We start from the raw sequence: 21,847 nt of genomic DNA, 5'->3' as shown, positions 1-21,847 counted from the left end.
AGCCTCGAAGGAAGAGCTTGCCTTGCCTTGCCTAAGTGAAAGAGTGCAACAGCTCCGTGAGCCCTAAATTGCTGTTCTGTGTCAGTTGACGGGGAAGAGGCTTTACCGTTCTCCTTGCCACCTTGTGTCAGCAACAGTTTCGGTTTCAGAACACTCTGTACCCCCCGGAGCTCTGGGCCCTCTATGCAAAATCCAGCATCGCAGGCCTTTCAGAGTCGCTCTGTGTTTGCAGAGAAAGGTGCAGCACACGGCACTTTTCCTTGGGACGGTTTGATTTTCCGACCTCCAAACAGCTTCGGGAACACAGTTCAAGAATCCCTAACTCGCCAAGGACGTGGTCGCCCTTGCCCTAGGTAAGCTCAACAGAACAAAGCACTCTGTTTCTGTTTCCTTCCAACAGCTCTTATGTGAGGTAAGAAATTCCCCTAGGAGAGTATCAGCGTGCGTTCCAAATTCCACAGAAGCACAGTCCGTGGTGTAAAACGACAGGCGTACGGAAGATGCAGAGGCCTCTTGGACATCCTCCAGCGTCCTTCCTTTAGGCAGTTCGCTATACCCAGAATAGCGGGTATAGAAAAACGTGAATCAGCGAAGGGCCCAGTGGGTTAATTGTGTCTCTTTGGACTAGCTAGACTCAGCCTGTACTAAGGCTGGAAGTCAACAGCGAAACGGGAGTGTGATCCCAAAGGCTTTTTTGCCAATTTTGAAAGCTCCGTTCATAAGGCGTGAAAGCTACCTGAAAAGCATTGTAAGGGCAGCTCTTTCAGTATATGCCAGCATGACTCAGCGTAGACCATGAGTTAGTTTTGTGGAAAGAAGCATTGTGCTTGCACTTCCTAGTTGCAAGCTCATCCTGCTCTGCTCTATAGCAAATATGAAGCTCAATGTGAGCACTAGCCTCGAAGGAAGAGCTTGACTTGCCTTGCCTAAGTGAAAGAGTGCAACAGCTCCGTGAGGCCTAAATTGCTGTTCTGTGTCAGTTGACGGGGAAGAGGCTTTACCGTTCTCCTTGCCACCTCGTGTCAGCAACCGTTTCGGTTTCAGAACACTCTGTACCCCCCGGAGCTCTGGGCCCTCTATGCAAAATCCAGCATCGCAGGCCTTTCAGAGTCGCTCTGTGTTTGCAGAGAAAGGTGCAGCACACGGCACTTTTCCTTGGGACGGTTTGATTTTCCGACCTCTAAACAGCTTCGGGAACACAGTTCAAGAATCCCTAACTCGCCAAGGACGTGGTCGCCCTTGCCCTAGGTAAGCTCAACAGAACAAAGCACTCTGTTTCTATTTCCTTCCAACACCTCTTATGTGAGGTAAGAAATTCCCCTAGGAGAGTATCAGCGTGCCTTCCAAATTCCACAGAAGCACAGTCCGTGGTGTAAAACGACAGGCGTACGGAAGATGCAGAGGCCTCTTGGACATCCTCCAGCGTCCTTCCTTTAGGCAGTTCGCTATACCCAGAATAGCGGGTATAGAAAAACGTGAATCAGCGAAGGGCCCAGTGGGTTAATTGGGTCTCTTTGGACTAGCTAGACTCAGCCTGTACTAAGGCTGGAAGTCAACAGCGAAACGGGAGTGTGATCCCAAAGGCTTTTTTGCCAATTTTGAAAGCTCCGTTCATAAGGCGTGAAAGCTACCTGAAAAGCATTGTAAGGGCAGCTCTTTCAGTATATGCCAGCATGACTCAGCGTAGACCATGAGTTAGTTTTGTGGAAAGAAGCATTGTGCTTGCACTTCCTAGTTGCAAGCTCATCCTGCTCTGCTCTATAGCAAATGTGAAGCTCAATGTGAGCACTAGCCTCGAAGGAAGAGCTTGACTTGCCTTGCCTAAGTGAAAGAGTGCAACAGCTCCGTGAGCCCTAAGTTGCTGTTCTGTGTCAGTTGACGGGGAAGAGGCTTTACCGTTCTCCTTGCCACCTCGTGTCAGCAACCGTTTCGGTTTCAGAACACTCTGTACCCCCCGGAGCTCTGGGCCCTCTATGCAAAATCCAGCATCGCAGGCCTTTCAGAGTCGCTCTGTGTTTGCAGAGAAAGGTGCAGCACACGGCACTTTTCCTTGGGACGGTTTGATTTTCCGACCTCTAAACAGCTTCGGGAACACAGTTCAAGAATCCCTAACTCGCCAAGGACGTGGTCGCCCTTGCCCTAGGTAAGCTCAACAGAACAAAGCACTCTGTTTCTATTTCCTTCCAACACCTCTTATGTGAGGTAAGAAATTCCACTAGGAGATTATCAGCGTGCGTTCCAAATTCCACAGAAGCACAGTTCATGGTGTAAAACGACAGGCCTAAGGAAGATGCAGAGGCCTCCTGGACATCCTCCAGCGTCCTTCCTTTAGGCAGTTCGCTATACCCAGAATAGCGGGTATAGAAAAACGTGAATCAGCGAAGGGCCCAGTGGGTTAATTGTGTCTCTTTGGACTAGCTAGACTCAGCCTATACTAAGGCTGGAAGTCAACAGCGAAACGGGAGTGTGATCCCAAAGGCTTTTTTGCCAATTTTGAAATCTCCGTTCATAAGGCGTGAAAGCTACCTGAAAAGCATTGTAAGGGCAGCTCTTTCAGTATATGCCAGCATGACTCAGCGTAGACCATGAGTTAGTTTTGTGGAAAGAAGCATTGTGCTTGCACTTCCTAGTTGCAAGCTCATCCTGCTCTGCTCTATAGCAAATGTGAAGCTCAATGTGAGCACTAGCCTCGCAGGAAGAGCTTGCCTTGCCTTGCCTAAGTGAAAGAGTGCAACAGCTCCGTGAGCCCTAAATTGCTGTTCTGTGTCAGTTGACGGGGAAGAGGCTTTACCGTTCTCCTTGCCACCTCGTGTCAGCAACCGTTTCGGTTTCAGAACACTCTGTACCCCCCGGAGCTCTGGGCCCTCTATGCAAAATCCAGCATCGCAGGCCTTTCAGAGTCGCTCTGTGTTTGCAGAGAAAGGTGCAGCACACGGCACTTTTCCTTGGGACGGTTTGATTTTCCTACCTCCAAACAGCTTCGGGAACACAGTTCAAGAATCCCTAACTCGCCAAGGACGTGGTCGCCCTTGCCCTAGGTAAGCTCAACAGAACAAAGCACTCTGTTTCTGTTTCCTTCCAACAGCTCTTATGTGAGGTAAGAAATTCCCCTAGGAGAGTATCAGCGTGCCTTCCAAATTCCACAGAAGCACAGTCCGTGGTGTAAAACGACAGGCGTACGGAAGATGCAGAGGCCTCTTGGACATCCTCCAGCGTCCTTCCTTTAGGCAGTTCGCTATACCCAGAATAGCGGGTATAGAAAAACGTGAATCAGCGAAGGGCCCAGTGGGTTAATTGTGTCTCTTTGGACTAGCTAGACTCAGCCTATACTAAGGCTGGAAGTCAACAGCGAAACGGGAGTGTGATCCCAAAGGCTTTTTTGCCAATTTTGAAATCTCCGTTCATAAGGCGAGAAAGCTACCTGAAAAGCATTGTAAGGGCAGCTCTTTCAGTATATGCCAGCATGACTCAGCGTAGACCATGAGTTAGTTTTGTGGAAAGAAGCATTGTGCTTGCACTTCCTAGTTGCAAGCTCATCCTGCTCTGCTCTATAGCAAATGTGAAGCTCAATGTGAGCACTAGCCTCGAAGGAAGAGCTTGCCTTGCCTTGCCTAAGTGAAAGAGTGCAACAGCTCCGTGAGCCCTAAATTGCTGTTCTGTGTCAGTTGACGGGGAAGAGGCTTTACCGTTCTCCTTGCCACCTTGTGTCAGCAACAGTTTCGGTTTCAGAACACTCTGTACCCCCCGGAGCTCTGGGCCCTCTATGCAAAATCCAGCATCGCAGGCCTTTCAGAGTCGCTCTGTGTTTGCAGAGAAAGGTGCAGCACACGGCACTTTTCCTTGGGACGGTTTGATTTTCCGACCTCCAAACAGCTTCGGGAACACAGTTCAAGAATCCCTAACTCGCCAAGGACGTGGTCGCCCTTGCCCTAGGTAAGCTCAACAGAACAAAGCACTCTGTTTCTGTTTCCTTCCAACAGCTCTTATGTGAGGTAAGAAATTCCCCTAGGAGAGTATCAGCGTGCGTTCCAAATTCCACAGAAACACAGTCCGTGGTGTAAAACGACAGGCGTACGGAAGATGCAGAGGCCTCTTGGACATCCTCCAGCGTCCTTCCTTTAGGCAGTTCGCTATACCCAGAATAGCGGGTATAGAAAAACGTGAATCAGCGAAGGGCCCAGTGGGTTAATTGTGTCTCTTTGGACTAGCTAGACTCAGCCTGTACTAAGGCTGGAAGTCAACAGCGAAACGGGAGTGTGATCCCAAAGGCTTTTTTGCCAATTTTGAAAGCTCCGTTCATAAGGCGTGAAAGCTACCTGAAAAGCATTGTAAGGGCAGCTCTTTCAGTATATGCCAGCATGACTCAGCGTAGACCATGAGTTAGTTTTGTGGAAAGAAGCATTGTGCTTGCACTTCCTAGTTGCAAGCTCATCCTGCTCTGCTCTATAGCAAATGTGAAGCTCAATGTGAGCACTAGCCTCGAAGGAAGAGCTTGACTTGCCTTGCCTAAGTGAAAGAGTGCAACAGCTCCGTGAGCCCTAAATTGCTGTTCTGTGTCAGTTGACGGGGAAGAGGCTTTACCGTTCTCCTTGCCACCTCGTGTCAGCAACCGTTTCGGTTTCAGAACACTCTGTACCCCCCGGAGCTCTGGGCCCTCTATGCAAAATCCAGCATCGCAGGCCTTTCAGAGTCGCTCTGTGTTTACAGAGAAAGGTGCAGCACACGGCACTTTTCCTTGGGACGGTTTGATTTTCCGACCTCTAAACAGCTTCGGGAACACAGTTCAAGAATCCCTAACTCGCCAAGGACGTGATCGCCCTTGCCCTAGGTAAGCTCAACAGAACAAAGCACTCTGTTTCTATTTCCTTCCAACACCTCTTATGTGAGGTAAGAAATTCCCCTAGGAGAGTATCAGCGTGCCTTCCAAATTCCACAGAAGCACAGTCCGTGGTGTAAAACGACAGGCGTACGGAAGATGCAGAGGCCTCTTGGACATCCTCCAGCGTCCTTCCTTTAGGCAGTTCGCTATACCCAGAATAGCGGGTATAGAAAAACGTGAATCAGCGAAGGGCCCAGTGGGTTAATTGTGTCTCTTTGGACTAGCTAGACTCAGCCTATACTAAGGCTGGAAGTCAACAGCGAAACGGGAGTGTGATCCCAAAGGCTTTTTTGCCAATTTTGAAATCTCCGTTCATAAGGCGAGAAAGCTACCTGAAAAGCATTGTAAGGGCAGCTCTTTCAGTATATGCCAGCATGACTCAGCGTAGACCATGAGTTAGTTTTGTGGAAAGAAGCATTGTGCTTGCACTTCCTAGTTGCAAGCTCATCCTGCTCTGCTCTATAGCAAATGTGAAGCTCAATGTGAGCACTAGCCTCGAAGGAAGAGCTTGCCTTGCCTTGCCTAAGTGAAAGAGTGCAACAGCTCCGTGAGCCCTAAATTGCTGTTCTGTGTCAGTTGACGGGGAAGAGGCTTTACCGTTCTCCTTGCCACCTTGTGTCAGCAACAGTTTCGGTTTCAGAACACTCTGTACCCCCCGGAGCTCTGGGCCCTCTATGCAAAATCCAGCATCGCAGGCCTTTCAGAGTCGCTCTGTGTTTGCAGAGAAAGGTGCAGCACACGGCACTTTTCCTTGGGACGGTTTGATTTTCCGACCTCCAAACAGCTTCGGGAACACAGTTCAAGAATCCCTAACTCGCCAAGGACGTGGTCGCCCTTGCCCTAGGTAAGCTCAACAGAACAAAGCACTCTGTTTCTGTTTCCTTCCAACAGCTCTTATGTGAGGTAAGAAATTCCCCTAGGAGAGTATCAGCGTGCGTTCCAAATTCCACAGAAGCACAGTCCGTGGTGTAAAACGACAGGCGTACGGAAGATGCAGAGGCCTCTTGGACATCCTCCAGCGTCCTTCCTTTAGGCAGTTCGCTATACCCAGAATAGCGGGTATAGAAAAACGTGAATCAGCGAAGGGCCCAGTGGGTTAATTGTGTCTCTTTGGACTAGCTAGACTCAGCCTGTACTAAGGCTGGAAGTCAACAGCGAAACGGGAGTGTGATCCCAAAGGCTTTTTTGCCAATTTTGAAAGCTCCGTTCATAAGGCGTGAAAGCTACCTGAAAAGCATTGTAAGGGCAGCTCTTTCAGTATATGCCAGCATGACTCAGCATAGACCATGAGTTAGTTTTGTGGAAAGAAGCATTGTGCTTGCACTTCCTAGTTGCAAGCTCATCCTGCTCTGCTCTATAGCAAATGTGAAGCTCAATGTGAGCACTAGCCTCGAAGGAAGAGCTTGACTTGCCTTGCCTAAGTGAAAGAGTGCAACAGCTCCGTGAGCCCTAAATTGCTGTTCTGTGTCAGTTGACGGGGAAGAGGCTTTACCGTTCTCCTTGCCACCTCGTGTCAGCAACCATTTCGGTTTCAGAACACTCTGTACCCCCCGGAGCTCTGGGCCCTCTATGCAAAATCCAGCATCGCAGGCCTTTCAGAGTCGCTCTGTGTTTGCAGAGAAAGGTGCAGCACACGGCACTTTTCCTTGGGACGGTTTGATTTTCCGACCTCTAAACAGCTTCGGGAACACAGTTCAAGAATCCCTAACTCGCCAAGGACGTGGTCGCCCTTGCCCTAGGTAAGCTCAACAGAACAAAGCACTCTGTTTCTATTTCCTTCCAACACCTCTTATGTGAGGTAAGAAATTCCCCTAAGAGAGTATCAGCGTGCGTTCCAAATTCCACAGAAGCACAGTCCGTGGTGTAAAACGACAGGCGTACGGAAGATGCAGAGGCCTCTTGGACATCCTCCAGCGTCCTTCCTTTAGGCAGTTCGCTATACCCAGAATAGCGGGTATAGAAAAACGTGAATCAGCGAAGGGCCCAGTGGGTTAATTGTGTCTCTTTGGACTAGCTAGACTCAGCCTATACTAAGGCTGGAAGTCAACAGCGAAACGGGAGTGTGATCCCAAAGGCTTTTTTGCCAATTTTGAAATCTCCGTTCATAAGGCGAGAAAGCTACCTGAAAAGCATTGTAAGGGCAGCTCTTTCAGTATATGCCAGCATGACTCAGCGTAGACCATGAGTTAGTTTTGTGGAAAGAAGCATTGTGCTTGCACTTCCTAGTTGCAAGCTCATCCTGCTCTGCTCTATAGCAAATGTGAAGCTCAATGTGAGCACTAGCCTCGAAGGAAGAGCTTGCCTTGCCTTGCCTAAGTGAAAGAGTGCAACAGCTCCGTGAGCCCTAAATTGCTGTTCTGTGTCAGTTGACGGGGAAGAGGCTTTACCGTTCTCCTTGCCACCTTGTGTCAGCAACAGTTTCGGTTTCAGAACACTCTGTACCCCCCGGAGCTCTGGGCCCTCTATGCAAAATCCAGCATCGCAGGCCTTTCAGAGTGGCTCTGTGTTTGCAGAGAAAGGTGCAGCACACGGCACTTTTCCTTGGGACGGTTTGATTTTCCGACCTCCAAACAGCTTCGGGAACACAGTTCAAGAATCCCTAACTCGCCAAGGACGTGGTCGCCCTTGCCCTAGGTAAGCTCAACAGAACAAAGCACTCTGTTTCTATTTCCTTCCAACAGCTCTTAGTGAGGTAAGAAATTCCCCTAGGAGAGTATCAGCGTGCGTTCCAAATTCCACAGAAGCACAGTCCGTGGTGTAAAACGACAGGCGTACGGAAGATGCAGAGGCCTCTTGGACATCCTCCAGCGTCCTTCCTTTAGGCAGTTCGCTATACCCAGAATAGCGGGTATAGAAAAACGTGAATCAGCGAAGGGCCCAGTGGGTTAATTGTGTCTCTTTGGACTAGCTAGACTCAGCCTGTACTAAGGCTGGAAGTCAACAGCGAAACGGGAGTGTGATCCCAAAGGCTTTTTTGCCAATTTTGAAAGCTCCGTTCATAAGGCGTGAAAGCAACCTGAAAAGCATTGTAAGGGCAGCTCTTTCAGTATATGCCAGCATGACTCAGCGTAGACCATGAGTTAGTTTTGTGGAAAGAAGCATTGTGCTTGCACTTCCTAGTTGCAAGCTCATCCTGCTCTGCTCTATAGCAAATGTGAAGCTCACTGTGAGCGCTAGCCTCGAAGGAAGAGCTTGCCTTGCCTTGCCTAAGTGAAAGAGTGCAACAGCTCCGTGAGCCCTAAATTGCTGTTCTGTGTCAGTTGACGGGGAAGAGGCTTTACCGTTCTCCTTGCCACCTCGTGTCAGCAACCGTTTCGGTTTCAGAACACTCTGTACCCCCCGGAGCTCTGGGCCCTCTATGCAAAATCCAGCATCGCAGGCCTTTCAGAGTCGCTCTGTGTTTGCAGAGAAAGGTGCAGCACACGGCACTTTTCCTTGGGACGGTTTGATTTTCCGACCTCTAAACAGCTTCGGGAACACAGTTCAAGAATCCCTAACTCGCCAAGGACGTGGTCGCCCTTGCCCTAGGTAAGCTCAACAGAACAAAGCACTCTGTTTCTATTTCCTTCCAACACCTCTTATGTGAGGTAAGAAATTCCCCTAGGAGAGTATCAGCGTGCGTTCCAAATTCCACAGAAGCACAGTTCATGGTGTAAAACGACAGGCGTACGGAAGCTGCAGAGGCCTCTTGGACATCCTCCAGCGTCCTTCCTTTAGGCAGTTCGCTATACCCAGAATAGCGGGTATAGAAAAACGTGAATAAGCGAAGGGCCCAGTGGGTTAATTGTGTCTCTTTGGACTATCTAGACTCAGCCTATACTAAGGCTGGAAGTCAACAGCGAAACGGGAGTGTGATCCCAAAGGCTTTTTTGCCAATTTTGAAATCTCCGTTCATAAGGCGTGAAAGCAACCTGAAAAGCATTTTAAGGGCAGCTCTTTCAGTATATGCCAGCCTGACTCAGCGTAGACCATGAGTTAGTTTTGTGGAAAGAAGCATTGTGCTTGCACTTCCTAGTTGCAAGCTCATCCTGCTCTGCTCTATAGCAAATGTGAAGCTCACTGTGAGCGCTAGCCTCGAAGGAAGAGCTTGACTTGCCTTGCCTAAGTGAAAGAGTGCAACAGCTCCGTGAGCCCTAAATTGCTGTTCTGTGTCAGTTGACGGGGAAGAGGCTTTACCGTTCTCCTTGCCACCTCGTGTCAGCAACCGTTTCGGTTTCAGAACACTCTGTACCCCCCGGAGCTCTGGGCCGTCTATGCAAAATCCAGCATCGCAGGCCTTTCAGAGTCGCTCTGTGTTTGCAGAGAAAGGTGCAGCACACGGCACTTTTCCTTGGGACGGTTTGATTTTCCGACCTCCAAACAGCTTCGGGAACACAGTTCAAGAATCCCTAACTCGCCAAGGACGTGGTCGCCCTTGCCCTAGGTAAGCTCAACAGAACAAAGCACTCTGTTTCTGTTTCCTTCCACCAGCTCTTATGTGAGGTAAGAAATTCCCCTAGGAGAGTATCAGCGTGCGTTCCAAATTCCACAGAAGCACAGTCCGTGGTGTAAAACGACAGGCGTACGGAAGATGCAGAGGCCTCTTGGACATCCTCCAGCGTCCTTCCTTTAGGCAGTTCGCTATACCCAGAATAGCGGGTATAGAAAAACGTGAATCAGCGAAGGGCCCAGTGGGTTAATTGTGTCTCTTTGGACTAGCTAGACTCAGCCTGTACTAAGGCTGGAAGTCAACAGCGAAACGGGAGTGTGATCCCAAAGGCTTTTTTGCCAATTTTGAAAGCTCCGTTCATAAGGCGTGAAAGCTACCTGAAAAGCATTGTAAGGGCAGCTCTTTCAGTATATGCCAGCATGACTCAGCGTAGACCATGAGTTAGTTTTGTGGAAAGAAGCATTGTGCTTGCACTTCCTAGTTGCAAGCTCATCCTGCTCTGCTCTATAGCAAATGTGAAGCTCAATGTGAGCACTAGCCTCGAAGGAAGAGCTTGACTTGCCTTGCCTAAGTGAAAGAGTGCAACAGCTCCGTGAGCCCTAAATTGCTGTTCTGTGTCAGTTGACGGGGAAGAGGCTTTACCGTTCTCCTTGCCACCTCGTGTCAGCAACCGTTTCGGTTTCAGAACACTCTGTACCCCCCGGAGCTCTGGGCCCTCTATGCAAAATCCAGCATCGCAGGCCTTTCAGAGTCGCTCTGTGTTTGCAGAGAAAGGTGCAGCACACGGCACTTTTCCTTGGGACGGTTTGATTTTCCGACCTCTAAACAGCTTCGGGAAAACAGTTCAAGAATCCCTAACTCGCCAAGGACGTGGTCGCCCTTGCCCTAGGTAAGCTCAACAGAACAAAGCACTCTGTTTCTATTTCCTTCCAACACCTCTTATGTGAGGTAAGAAATTCCCCTAGGAGAGTATCAGCGTGCCTTCCAAATTCCACAGAAGCACAGTCCGTGGTGTAAAACGACAGGCGTACGGAAGATGCAGAGGCCTCTTGGACATCCTCCAGCGTCCTTCCTTTAGGCAGTTCGCTATACCCAGAATAGCGGGTATAGAAAAACGTGAATCAGCGAAGGGCCCAGTGGGTTAATTGTGTCTCTTTGGACTAGCTAGACTCAGCCTATACTAAGGCTGGAAGTCAACAGCGAAACGGGAGTGTGATCCCAAAGGCTTTTTTGCCAATTTTGAAATCTCCGTTCATAAGGCGAGAAAGCTACCTGAAAAGCATTGTAAGGGCAGCTCTTTCAGTATATGCCAGCATGACTCAGCGTAGACCATGAGTTAGTTTTGTGGAAAGAAGCATTGTGCTTGCACTTCCTAGTTGCAAGCTCATCCTGCTCTGCTCTATAGCAAATGTGAAGCTCAATGTGAGCACTAGCCTCGAAGGAAGAGCTTGCCTTGCCTTGCCTAAGTGAAAGAGTGCAACAGCTCCGTGAGCCCTAAATTGCTGTTCTGTGTCAGTTGACGGGGAAGAGGCTTTACCGTTCTCCTTGCCACCTTGTGTCAGCAACAGTTTCGGTTTCAGAACACTCTGTACCCCCCGGAGCTCTGGGCCCTCTATGCAAAATCCAGCATCGCAGGCCTTTCAGAGTCGCTCTGTGTTTGCAGAGAAAGGTGCAGCACACGGCACTTTTCCTTGGGACGGTTTGATTTTCCGACCTCCAAACAGCTTCGGGAACACAGTTCAAGAATCCCTAACTCGCCAAGGACGTGGTCGCCCTTGCCCTAGGTAAGCTCAACAGAACAAAGCACTCTGTTTCTGTTTCCTTCCAACAGCTCTTATGTGAGGTAAGAAATTCCCCTAGGAGAGTATCAGCGTGCGTTCCAAATTCCACAGAAGCACAGTCCGTGGTGTAAAACGACAGGCGTACGGAAGATGCAGAGGCCTCTTGGACATCCTCCAGCGTCCTTCCTTTAGGCAGTTCGCTATACCCAGAATAGCGGGTATAGAAAAACGTGAATCAGCGAAGGGCCCAGTGGGTTAATTGTGTCTCTTTGGACTAGCTAGACTCAGCCTGTACTAAGGCTGGAAGTCAACAGCGAAACGGGAGTGTGATCCCAAAGGCTTTTTTGCCAATTTTGAAAGCTCCGTTCATAAGGCGTGAAAGCTACCTGAAAAGCATTGTAAGGGCAGCTCTTTCAGTATATGCCAGCATGACTCAGCATAGACCATGAGTTAGTTTTGTGGAAAGAAGCATTGTGCTTGCACTTCCTAGTTGCAAGCTCATCCTGCTCTGCTCTATAGCAAATGTGAAGCTCAATGTGAGCACTAGCCTCGAAGGAAGAGCTTGACTTGCCTTGCCTAAGTGAAAGAGTGCAACAGCTCCGTGAGCCCTAAATTGCTGTTCTGTGTCAGTTGACGGGGAAGAGGCTTTACCGTTCTCCTTGCCACCTCGTGTCAGCAACCATTTCGGTTTCAGAACACTCTGTACCCCCCGGAGCTCTGGGCCCTCTATGCAAAATCCAGCATCGCAGGCCTTTCAGAGTCGCTCTGTGTTTGCAGAGAAAGGTGCAGCACACGGCACTTTTCCTTGGGACGGTTTGATTTTCCGACCTCTAAACAGCTTCGGGAACACAGTTCAAGAATCCCTAACTCGCCAAGGACGTGGTCGCCCTTGCCCTAGGTAAGCTCAACAGAACAAAGCACTCTGTTTCTATTTCCTTCCAACACCTCTTATGTGAGGTAAGAAATTCCCCTAAGAGAGTATCAGCGTGCGTTCCAAATTCCACAGAAGCACAGTCCGTGGTGTAAAACGACAGGCGTACGGAAGATGCAGAGGCCTCTTGGACATCCTCCAGCGTCCTTCCTTTAGGCAGTTCGCTATACCCAGAATAGCGGGTATAGAAAAACGTGAATCAGCGAAGGGCCCAGTGGGTTAATTGTGTCTCTTTGGACTAGCTAGACTCAGCCTATACTAAGGCTGGAAGTCAACAGCGAAACGGGAGTGTGATCCCAAAGGCTTTTTTGCCAATTTTGAAATCTCCGTTCATAAGGCGAGAAAGCTACCTGAAAAGCATTGTAAGGGCAGCTCTTTCAGTATATGCCAGCATGACTCAGCGTAGACCATGAGTTAGTTTTGTGGAAAGAAGCATTGTGCTTGCACTTCCTAGTTGCAAGCTCATCCTGCTCTGCTCTATAGCAAATGTGAAGCTCAATGTGAGCACTAGCCTCGAAGGAAGAGCTTGCCTTGCCTTGCCTAAGTGAAAGAGTGCAACAGCTCCGTGAGCCCTAAATTGCTGTTCTGTGTCAGTTGACGGGGAAGAGGCTTTACCGTTCTCCTTGCCACCTTGTGTCAGCAACAGTTTCGGTTTCAGAACACTCTGTACCCCCCGGAGCTCTGGGCCCTCTATGCAAAATCCAGCATCGCAGGCCTTTCAGAGTGGCTCTGTGTTTGCAGAGAAAGGTGCAGCACACGGCACTTTTCCTTGGGACGGTTTGATTTTCCGACCTCCAAACAGCTTCGGGAACACAGTTCAAGAATCCCTAACTCGCCAAGGACGTGGTCGCCCTTGCCCTAGGTAAGCTCAACAGAACAAAGCACTCTGTTTCTATTTCCTTCCAACAGCTCTTAGTGAGGTAAGAAATTCCCCTAGGAGAGTATCAGCGTGCGTTCCAAATTCCACAGAAGCACAGTCCGTGGTGTAAAACGACAGGCGTACGGAAGATGCAGAGGCCTCTTGGACATCCTCCAGCGTCCTTCCTTTAGGCAGTTCGCTATACCCAGAATAGCGGGTATAGAAAAACGTGAATCAGCGAAGGGCCCAGTGGGTTAATTGTGTCTCTTTGGACTAGCTAGACTCAGCCTGTACTAAGGCTGGAAGTCAACAGCGAAACGGGAGTGTGATCCCAAAGGCTTTTTTGCCAATTTTGAAAGCTCCGTTCATAAGGCGTGAAAGCAACCTGAAAAGCATTGTAAGGGCAGCTCTTTCAGTATATGCCAGCATGACTCAGCGTAGACCATGAGTTAGTTTTGTGGAAAGAAGCATTGTGCTTGCACTTCCTAGTTGCAAGCTCATCCTGCTCTGCTCTATAGCAAATGTGAAGCTCACTGTGAGCGCTAGCCTCGAAGGAAGAGCTTGCCTTGCCTTGCCTAAGTGAAAGAGTGCAACAGCTCCGTGAGCCCTAAATTGCTGTTCTGTGTCAGTTGACGGGGAAGAGGCTTTACCGTTCTCCTTGCCACCTCGTGTCAGCAACCGTTTCGGTTTCAGAACACTCTGTACCCCCCGGAGCTCTGGGCCCTCTATGCAAAATCCAGCATCGCAGGCCTTTCAGAGTCGCTCTGTGTTTGCAGAGAAAGGTGCAGCACACGGCACTTTTCCTTGGGACGGTTTGATTTTCCGACCTCTAAACAGCTTCGGGAACACAGTTCAAGAATCCCTAACTCGCCAAGGACGTGGTCGCCCTTGCCCTAGGTAAGCTCAACAGAACAAAGCACTCTGTTTCTATTTCCTTCCAACACCTCTTATGTGAGGTAAGAAATTCCCCTAGGAGAGTATCAGCGTGCGTTCCAAATTCCACAGAAGCACAGTTCATGGTGTAAAACGACAGGCGTACGGAAGCTGCAGAGGCCTCTTGGACATCCTCCAGCGTCCTTCCTTTAGGCAGTTCGCTATACCCAGAATAGCGGGTATAGAAAAACGTGAATAAGCGAAGGGCCCAGTGGGTTAATTGTGTCTCTTTGGACTAGCTAGACTCAGCCTATACTAAGGCTGGAAGTCAACAGCGAAACGGGAGTGTGATCCCAAAGGCTTTTTTGCCAATTTTGAAATCTCCGTTCATAAGGCGTGAAAGCAACCTGAAAAGCATTTTAAGGGCAGCTCTTTCAGTATATGCCAGCCTGACTCAGCGTAGACCATGAGTTAGTTTTGTGGAAAGAAGCATTGTGCTTGCACTTCCTAGTTGCAAGCTCATCCTGCTCTGCTCTATAGCAAATGTGAAGCTCACTGTGAGCGCTAGCCTCGAAGGAAGAGCTTGACTTGCCTTGCCTAAGTGAAAGAGTGCAACAGCTCCGTGAGCCCTAAATTGCTGTTCTGTGTCAGTTGACGGGGAAGAGGCTTTACCGTTCTCCTTGCCACCTCGTGTCAGCAACCGTTTCGGTTTCAGAACACTCTGTACCCCCCGGAGCTCTGGGCCGTCTATGCAAAATCCAGCATCGCAGGCCTTTCAGAGTCGCTCTGTGTTTGCAGAGAAAGGTGCAGCACACGGCACTTTTCCTTGGGACGGTTTGATTTTCCGACCTCCAAACAGCTTCGGGAACACAGTTCAAGAATCCCTAACTCGCCAAGGACGTGGTCGCCCTTGCCCTAGGTAAGCTCAACAGAACAAAGCACTCTGTTTCTGTTTCCTTCCACCAGCTCTTATGTGAGGTAAGAAATTCCCCTAGGAGAGTATCAGCGTGCGTTCCAAATTCCACAGAAGCACAGTCCGTGGTGTAAAACGACAGGCGTACGGAAGATGCAGAGGCCTCTTGGACATCCTCCAGCGTCCTTCCTTTAGGCAGTTCGCTATACCCAGAATAGCGGGTATAGAAAAACGTGAATCAGCGAAGGGCCCAGTGGGTTAATTGTGTCTCTTTGGACTAGCTAGACTCAGCCTGTACTAAGGCTGGAAGTCAACAGCGAAACGGGAGTGTGATCCCAAAGGCTTTTTTGCCAATTTTGAAAGCTCCGTTCATAAGGCGTGAAAGCTACCTGAAAAGCATTGTAAGGGCAGCTCTTTCAGTATATGCCAGCATGACTCAGCGTAGACCATGAGTTAGTTTTGTGGAAAGAAGCATTGTGCTTGCACTTCCTAGTTGCAAGCTCATCCTGCTCTGCTCTATAGCAAATGTGAAGCTCAATGTGAGCACTAGCCTCGAAGGAAGAGCTTGACTTGCCTTGCCTAAGTGAAAGAGTGCAACAGCTCCGTGAGCCCTAAATTGCTGTTCTGTGTCAGTTGACGGGGAAGAGGCTTTACCGTTCTCCTTGCCACCTCGTGTCAGCAACCGTTTCGGTTTCAGAACACTCTGTACCCCCCGGAGCTCTGGGCCCTCTATGCAAAATCCAGCATCGCAGGCCTTTCAGAGTCGCTCTGTGTTTGCAGAGAAAGGTGCAGCACACGGCACTTTTCCTTGGGACGGTTTGATTTTCCGACCTCTAAACAGCTTCGGGAAAACAGTTCAAGAATCCCTAACTCGCCAAGGACGTGGTCGCCCTTGCCCTAGGTAAGCTCAACAGAACAAAGCACTCTGTTTCTATTTCCTTCCAACACCTCTTATGTGAGGTAAGAAATTCCCCTAGGAGAGTATCAGCGTGCCTTCCAAATTCCACAGAAGCACAGTCCGTGGTGTAAAACGACAGGCGTACGGAAGATGCAGAGGCCTCTTGGACATCCTCCAGCGTCCTTCCTTTAGGCAGTTCGCTATACCCAGAATAGCGGGTATAGAAAAACGTGAATCAGCGAAGGGCCCAGTGGGTTAATTGTGTCTCTTTGGACTAGCTAGACTCAGCCTATACTAAGGCTGGAAGTCAACAGCGAAACGGGAGTGTGATCCCAAAGGCTTTTTTGCCAATTTTGAAATCTCCGTTCATAAGGCGAGAAAGCTACCTGAAAAGCATTGTAAGGGCAGCTCTTTCAGTATATGCCAGCATGACTCAGCGTAGACCATGAGTTAGTTTTGTGGAAAGAAGCATTGTGCTTGCACTTCCTAGTTGCAAGCTCATCCTGCTCTGCTCTATAGCAAATGTGAAGCTCAATGTGAGCACCAGCCTCGAAGGAAGAGCTTGACTTGCCTTGCCTAAGTGAAAGAGTGCAACAGCTCCGTGAGCCCTAAATTGCTGTTCTGTGTCAGTTGACGGGGAAGAGGCTTTACCGTTCTCCTTGCCACCTTGTGTCAGCAACAGTTTCGGTTTCAGAACACTCTGTACCCCCCGGAGCTCTGGGCCCTCTATGCAAAATCCAGCATCGCAGGCCTTTCAGAGTCGCTCTGTGTTTGCAGAGAAAGGTGCAGCACACGGCACTTTTCCTTGGGACGGTTTGATTTTCCGACCTCCAAACAGCTTCGGGAACACAGTTCAAGAATCCCTAACTCGCCAAGGACGTGGTCGCCCTTGCCCTAGGTAAGCTCAACAGAACAAAGCACTCTGTTTCTATTTCCTTCCAACAGCTCTTATGTGAGGTAAGAAATTCCCCTAGGAGAGTATCAGCGTGCGTTCCAAATTCCACAGAAGCACAGTCCGTGGTGTAAAACGACAGGCGTACGGAAGATGCAGAGGCCTCTTGGACATCCTCCAGCGTCCTTCCTTTAGGCAGTTCGCTATACCCAGAATAGCGGGTATAGAAAAACGTGAATCAGCGAAGGGCCCAGTGGGTTAATTGTGTCTCTTTGGACTAGCTAGACTCAGCCTGTACTAAGGCTGGAAGTCAACAGCGAAACGGGAGTGTGATCCCAAAGGCTTTTTTGCCAATTTTGAAAGCTCCGTTCATAAGGCGTGAAAGCTACCTGAAAAGCATTGTAAGGGCAGCTCTTTCAGTATATGCCAGCATGACTCAGCGTAGACCATGAGTTAGTTTTGTGGAAAGAAGCATTGTGCTTGCACTTCCTAGTTGCAAGCTCATCCTGCTCTGCTCTATAGCAAATGTGAAGCTCAATGTGAGCACTAGCCTCGAAGGAAGAGCTTGACTTGCCTTGCCTAAGTGAAAGAGTGGAACAGCTCCGTGAGCCCTAAATTGCTGTTCTGTGTCAGTTGACGGGGAAGAGGCTTTACCGTTCTCCTTGCCACCTCGTGTCAGCAACCGTTTCGGTTTCAGAACACTCTGTACCCCCCGGAGCTCTGGGCCCTCTATGCAAATCCAGCATCGCAGGCCTTTCAGAGTCGCTCTGTGTTTGCAGAGAAAGGTGCAGCACACGGCACTTTTCCTTGGGACGGTTTGATTTTCCGACCTCTAAACAGCTTCGGGAACACAGTTCAAGAATCCCTAACTCGCCAAGGACGTGGTCGCCCTTGCCCTAGGTAAGCTCAACAGAACAAAGCACTCTGTTTCTATTTCCTTCCAACACCTCTTATGTGAGGTAAGAAATTCCCCTAGGAGAGTATCAGCGTGCCTTCCAAATTCCACAGAAGCACAGTCCGTGGTGTAAAACGACAGGCGTACGGAAGATGCAGAGGCCTCTTGGACATCCTCCAGCGTCCTTCCTTTAGGCAGTTCGCTATACCCAGAATAGCGGGTATAGAAAAACGTGAATCAGCGAAGGGCCCAGTGGGTTAATTGTGTCTCTTTGGACTAGCTAGACTCAGCCTATACTAAGGCTGGAAGTCAACAGCGAAACGGGAGTGTGATCCCAAAGGCTTTTTTGCCAATTTTGAAATCTCCGTTCATAAGGCGAGAAAGCTACCTGAAAAGCATTGTAAGGGCAGCTCTTTCAGTATATGCCAGCATGACTCAGCGTAGACCATGAGTTAGTTTTGTGGAAAGAAGCATTGTGCTTGCACTTCCTAGTTGCAAGCTCATCCTGCTCTGCTCTATAGCAAATGTGAAGCTCACTGTGAGCGCTAGCCTCGAAGGAAGAGCTTGCCTTGCCTTGCCTAAGTGAAAGAGTGCAACAGCTCCGTGAGACCTAAATTGCTGTTCTGTGTCAGTTGACGGGGAAGAGGCTTTACCGTTCTCCTTGCCAGCTCGTGTCAGCAACCGTTTCGGTTTCAGAACACTCTGTACACCCCGGAGCTCTGGGCCCTCTATGCAAAATCCAGCATCGCAGGCCTTTCAGAGTCGCTCTGTGTTTGCAGAGAAAGGTGCAGCACACGGCACTTTTCCTTGGGACGGTTTGATTTTCCGACCTCCAAACAGCTTCGGGAACACAGTTCAAGAATCCCTAACTCGCCAAGGACGTGGTCGCCCTTGCCCTAGGTAAGCTCAACAGAACAAAGCACTCTGTTTCTATTTCCTTCCAACAGCTCTTATGTGAGGTAAGAAATTCCCCTAGGAGAGTATCAGCGTGCGTTCCAAATTCCACAGAAGCACAGTCCGTGGTGTAAAACGACAGGCGTACGGAAGATGCAGAGGCCTCTTGGACATCCTCCAGCGTCCTTCCTTTAGGCAGTTCGCTATACCCAGAATAGCGGGTATAGAAAAACGTGAATCAGCGAAGGGCCCAGTGGGTTAATTGTGTCTCTTTGGACTAGCTAGACTCAGCCTGTACTAAGGCTGGAAGTCAACAGCGAAACGGGAGTGTGATCCCAAAGGCTTTTTTGCCAATTTTGAAAGCTCCGTTCATAAGGCGTGAAAGCTACCTGAAAAGCATTGTAAGGGCAGCTCTTTCAGTATATGCCAGCATGACTCAGCGTAGACCATGAGTTAGTTTTGTGGAAAGAAGCATTGTGCTTGCACTTCCTAGTTGCAAGCTCATCCTGCTCTGCTCTATAGCAAATGTGAAGCTCAATGTGAGCACTAGCCTCGAAGGAAGAGCTTGACTTGCCTTGCCTAAGTGAAAGAGTGCAACAGCTCCGTGAGCCCTAAATTGCTGTTCTGTGTCAGTTGACGGGGAAGAGGCTTTACCGTTCTCCTTGCCACCTCGTGTCAGCAACCGTTTCGGTTTCAGAACACTCTGTACCCCCCGGAGCTCTGGGCCCTCTATGCAAAATCCAGCATCGCAGGCCTTTCAGAGTCGCTCTGTGTTTGCAGAGAAAGGTGCAGCACACGGCACTTTTCCTTGGGACGGTTTGATTTTCCGACCTCTAAACAGCTTCGGGAACACAGTTCAAGAATCCCTAACTCGCCAAGGACGTGGTCGCCCTTGCCCTAGGTAAGCTCAACAGAACAAAGCACTCTGTTTCTACTTCCTTCCAACACCTCTTATGTGAGGTAAGAAATTCCCCTAGGAGATTATCAGCGTGCCTTCCAAATTCCACAGAAGCACAGTTCATGGTGTAAAACGACAGGCGTTCGGAAGATGCAGAGGCCTCTTGGACATCCTCCAGCGTCCTTCCTTTAGGCAGTTCGCTATACCCAGAATAGCGGGTATAGAAAAACGTGAATAAGCGAAGGGCCCAGTGGGTTAATTGTGTCTCTTTGGACTATCTAGACTCAGCCTATACTAAGGCTGGAAGTCAACAGCGAAACGGGAGTGTGATCCCAAAGGCTTTTTTGCCAATTTTGAAATCTCCGTTCATAAGGCGTGAAAGCAACCTGAAAAGCATTTTAAGGGCAGCTCTTTCAGTATATGCCAGCATGACTCAGCGTAGACCATGAGTTAGTTTTGTGGAAAGAAGCATTGTGCTTGCACTTCCTAGTTGCAAGCTCATCCTGCTCTGCTCTATAGCAAATGTGAAGCTCACTGTGAGCGCTAGCCTCGCAGGAAGAGCTTGACTTGCCTTGCCTAAGTGAAAGAGTGCAAGAGCTCCGTGAGCCGTAAATTGCTGTTCTGTGTCAGTTGACGGGGAAGAGGCTTTACCGTTCTCCTTGCCACCTCGTGTCAGCAACCGTTTTGGTTTCAGAACACTCTGTACCCCCCGGAGCTCTGGGCCCTCTATGCAAAATCCAGCATCGCAGGCCTTTCAGAGTCGCTCTGTGTTTGCAGAGAAAGGTGCAGCACACGGCACTTTTCCTTGGGACGGTTTGATTTTCCGACCGCTAAACAGCTTCGGGAACACAGTTCAAGAATCCCTAACTCGCCAAGGACGTGGTCGCCCTTGCCCTAGGTAAGCTCAACAGAACAAAGCACTCTGTTTCTATTTCCTTCCAACACCTCTTATGTGAGGTAAGAAATTCCCCCAGGAGAGTATCAGCGTGCCTTCCAAATTCCACAGAAGCACAGTCCGTGGTGTAAAACGACAGGCGTACGGAAGATGCAGAGGCCTCTTGGACATCCTCCAGCGTCCTTCCTTTAGGCAGTTCGCTATACCCAGAATAGGGGGTATAGAAAAACGTGAATCAGCGAAGGGCCCAGTGGGTTAATTGTGTCTCTTTGGACTAGCTAGACTCAGCCTGTACTAAGGCTGGAAGTCAACAGCGAAACGGGAGTGTGATCCCAAAGGCTTTTTTGCCAATTTTGAAAGCTCCGTTCATAAGGTGAGAAAGCTACCTGAAAAGCATTGTAAGGGCAGCTCTTTCAGTATATGCCAGCATGACTCAGCGTAGACCATGAGTTAGTTTTGTGGAAAGAAGCATTGTGCTTGCACTTCCCAGTTGCAAGCTCATCCTGCTCTGCTCTATAGCAAATGTGAAGCTCAATGTGAGCACTAGCCTCGAAGGAAGAGGTTGACTTGCCTTGCCTAAGTGAAAGAGTGCAACAGCTCCGGGAGCCCTAAATTGCTGTTCTGTGTCAGTTGACTGGGAAGAGGCTTTACCGTTCTCCTTGCCACCTCGTGTCAGCAACCTTTTCGGTTTCAGAACACTCTGTACCCCCCGGAGCTCTGGGCCCTCTATGCAAAATCCAGCATCGCAGGCCTTTCAGAGTCGCTCTGTGTTTGCAGAGAAAGGTGCAGCACACGGCACTTTTCCATGGGACGGTTTGATTTTCCGACCTCTAAACAGCTTCGGGAACACAGTTCCAGAATCCCTAACTCGCCAAGGACGTGGTTGCCCTTGCCCTAGGTAAGCTCAACCGAACAAAGCACTCTGTTTCTATTTCCTTCCAACACCTCTTATCTGAGGTAAGAAATTCCCCTAGGAGATTATCAGCGTGCGTTCCAAATTCCACAGAAGCACAGTTCATGGTGTAAAACGACAGGCGTACGGAAGATGCAGAGGCCTCTTGGACATCCTCCAGCGTCCTTCCTTTAGGCAGTTCGCTATACCCAGAATAGCGGGTATAGAAAAACGTGAATCAGCGAAGGGCCCAGTGGGTTAATTGTGTCTCTTTGGACTAGCTAGACTCAGCCTGTACTAAGGCTGGAAGTCAACAGCGAAACGGGAGTGTGATCCCAAAGGCTTTTTTGCCAATTTTGAAAGCTCCGTTCATAAGGCGTGAAAGCTACCTGAAAAGCATTGTAAGGGCAGCTCTTTCAGTATATGCCAGCATGACTCAGCGTAGACCATGAGTTAGTTTTGTGGAAAGAAGCATTGTGCTTGCACTTCCTAGTTGCAAGCTCATCCTGCTCTGCTCTATAGCAAATATGAAGCTCAATGTGAGCACTAGCCTCGAAGGAAGAGCTTGACTTGCCTTGCCTAAGTGAAAGAGTGCAACAGCTCCGTGAGCCCTAAATTGCTGTTCTGTGTCAGTTGACGGGGAAGAGGCTTTACCGTTTTCCTTGCCACCTCGTGTCAGCAACCGTTTCGGTTTCAGAACACTCTGTACCCCCCGGAGCTCTGGGCCCTCTATGCAAAATCCAGCATCGCAGGCCTTTCAGAGTCGCTCTGTGTTTGCAGAGAAAGGTGCAGCACACGGCACTTTTCCTTGGGACGGTTTGATTTTCCGACCTCTAAACAGCTTCGGGAACACAGTTCAAGAATCCCTAACTCACCAAGGACGTGGTCGCCCTTGCCCTAGGTAAGCTCAACAGAACA

The sequence above is a fragment of the Kogia breviceps genome, chromosome 1, assembly GCF_026419965.1.
Source record: "Kogia breviceps isolate mKogBre1 chromosome 1, mKogBre1 haplotype 1, whole genome shotgun sequence".
In the NCBI taxonomy this organism is placed as follows: Eukaryota; Metazoa; Chordata; class Mammalia; order Artiodactyla; family Physeteridae; genus Kogia; species Kogia breviceps.
The sequence above is the reverse complement of the archived record's forward strand: the minus strand, read 5'-3'. Positions refer to the sequence as shown.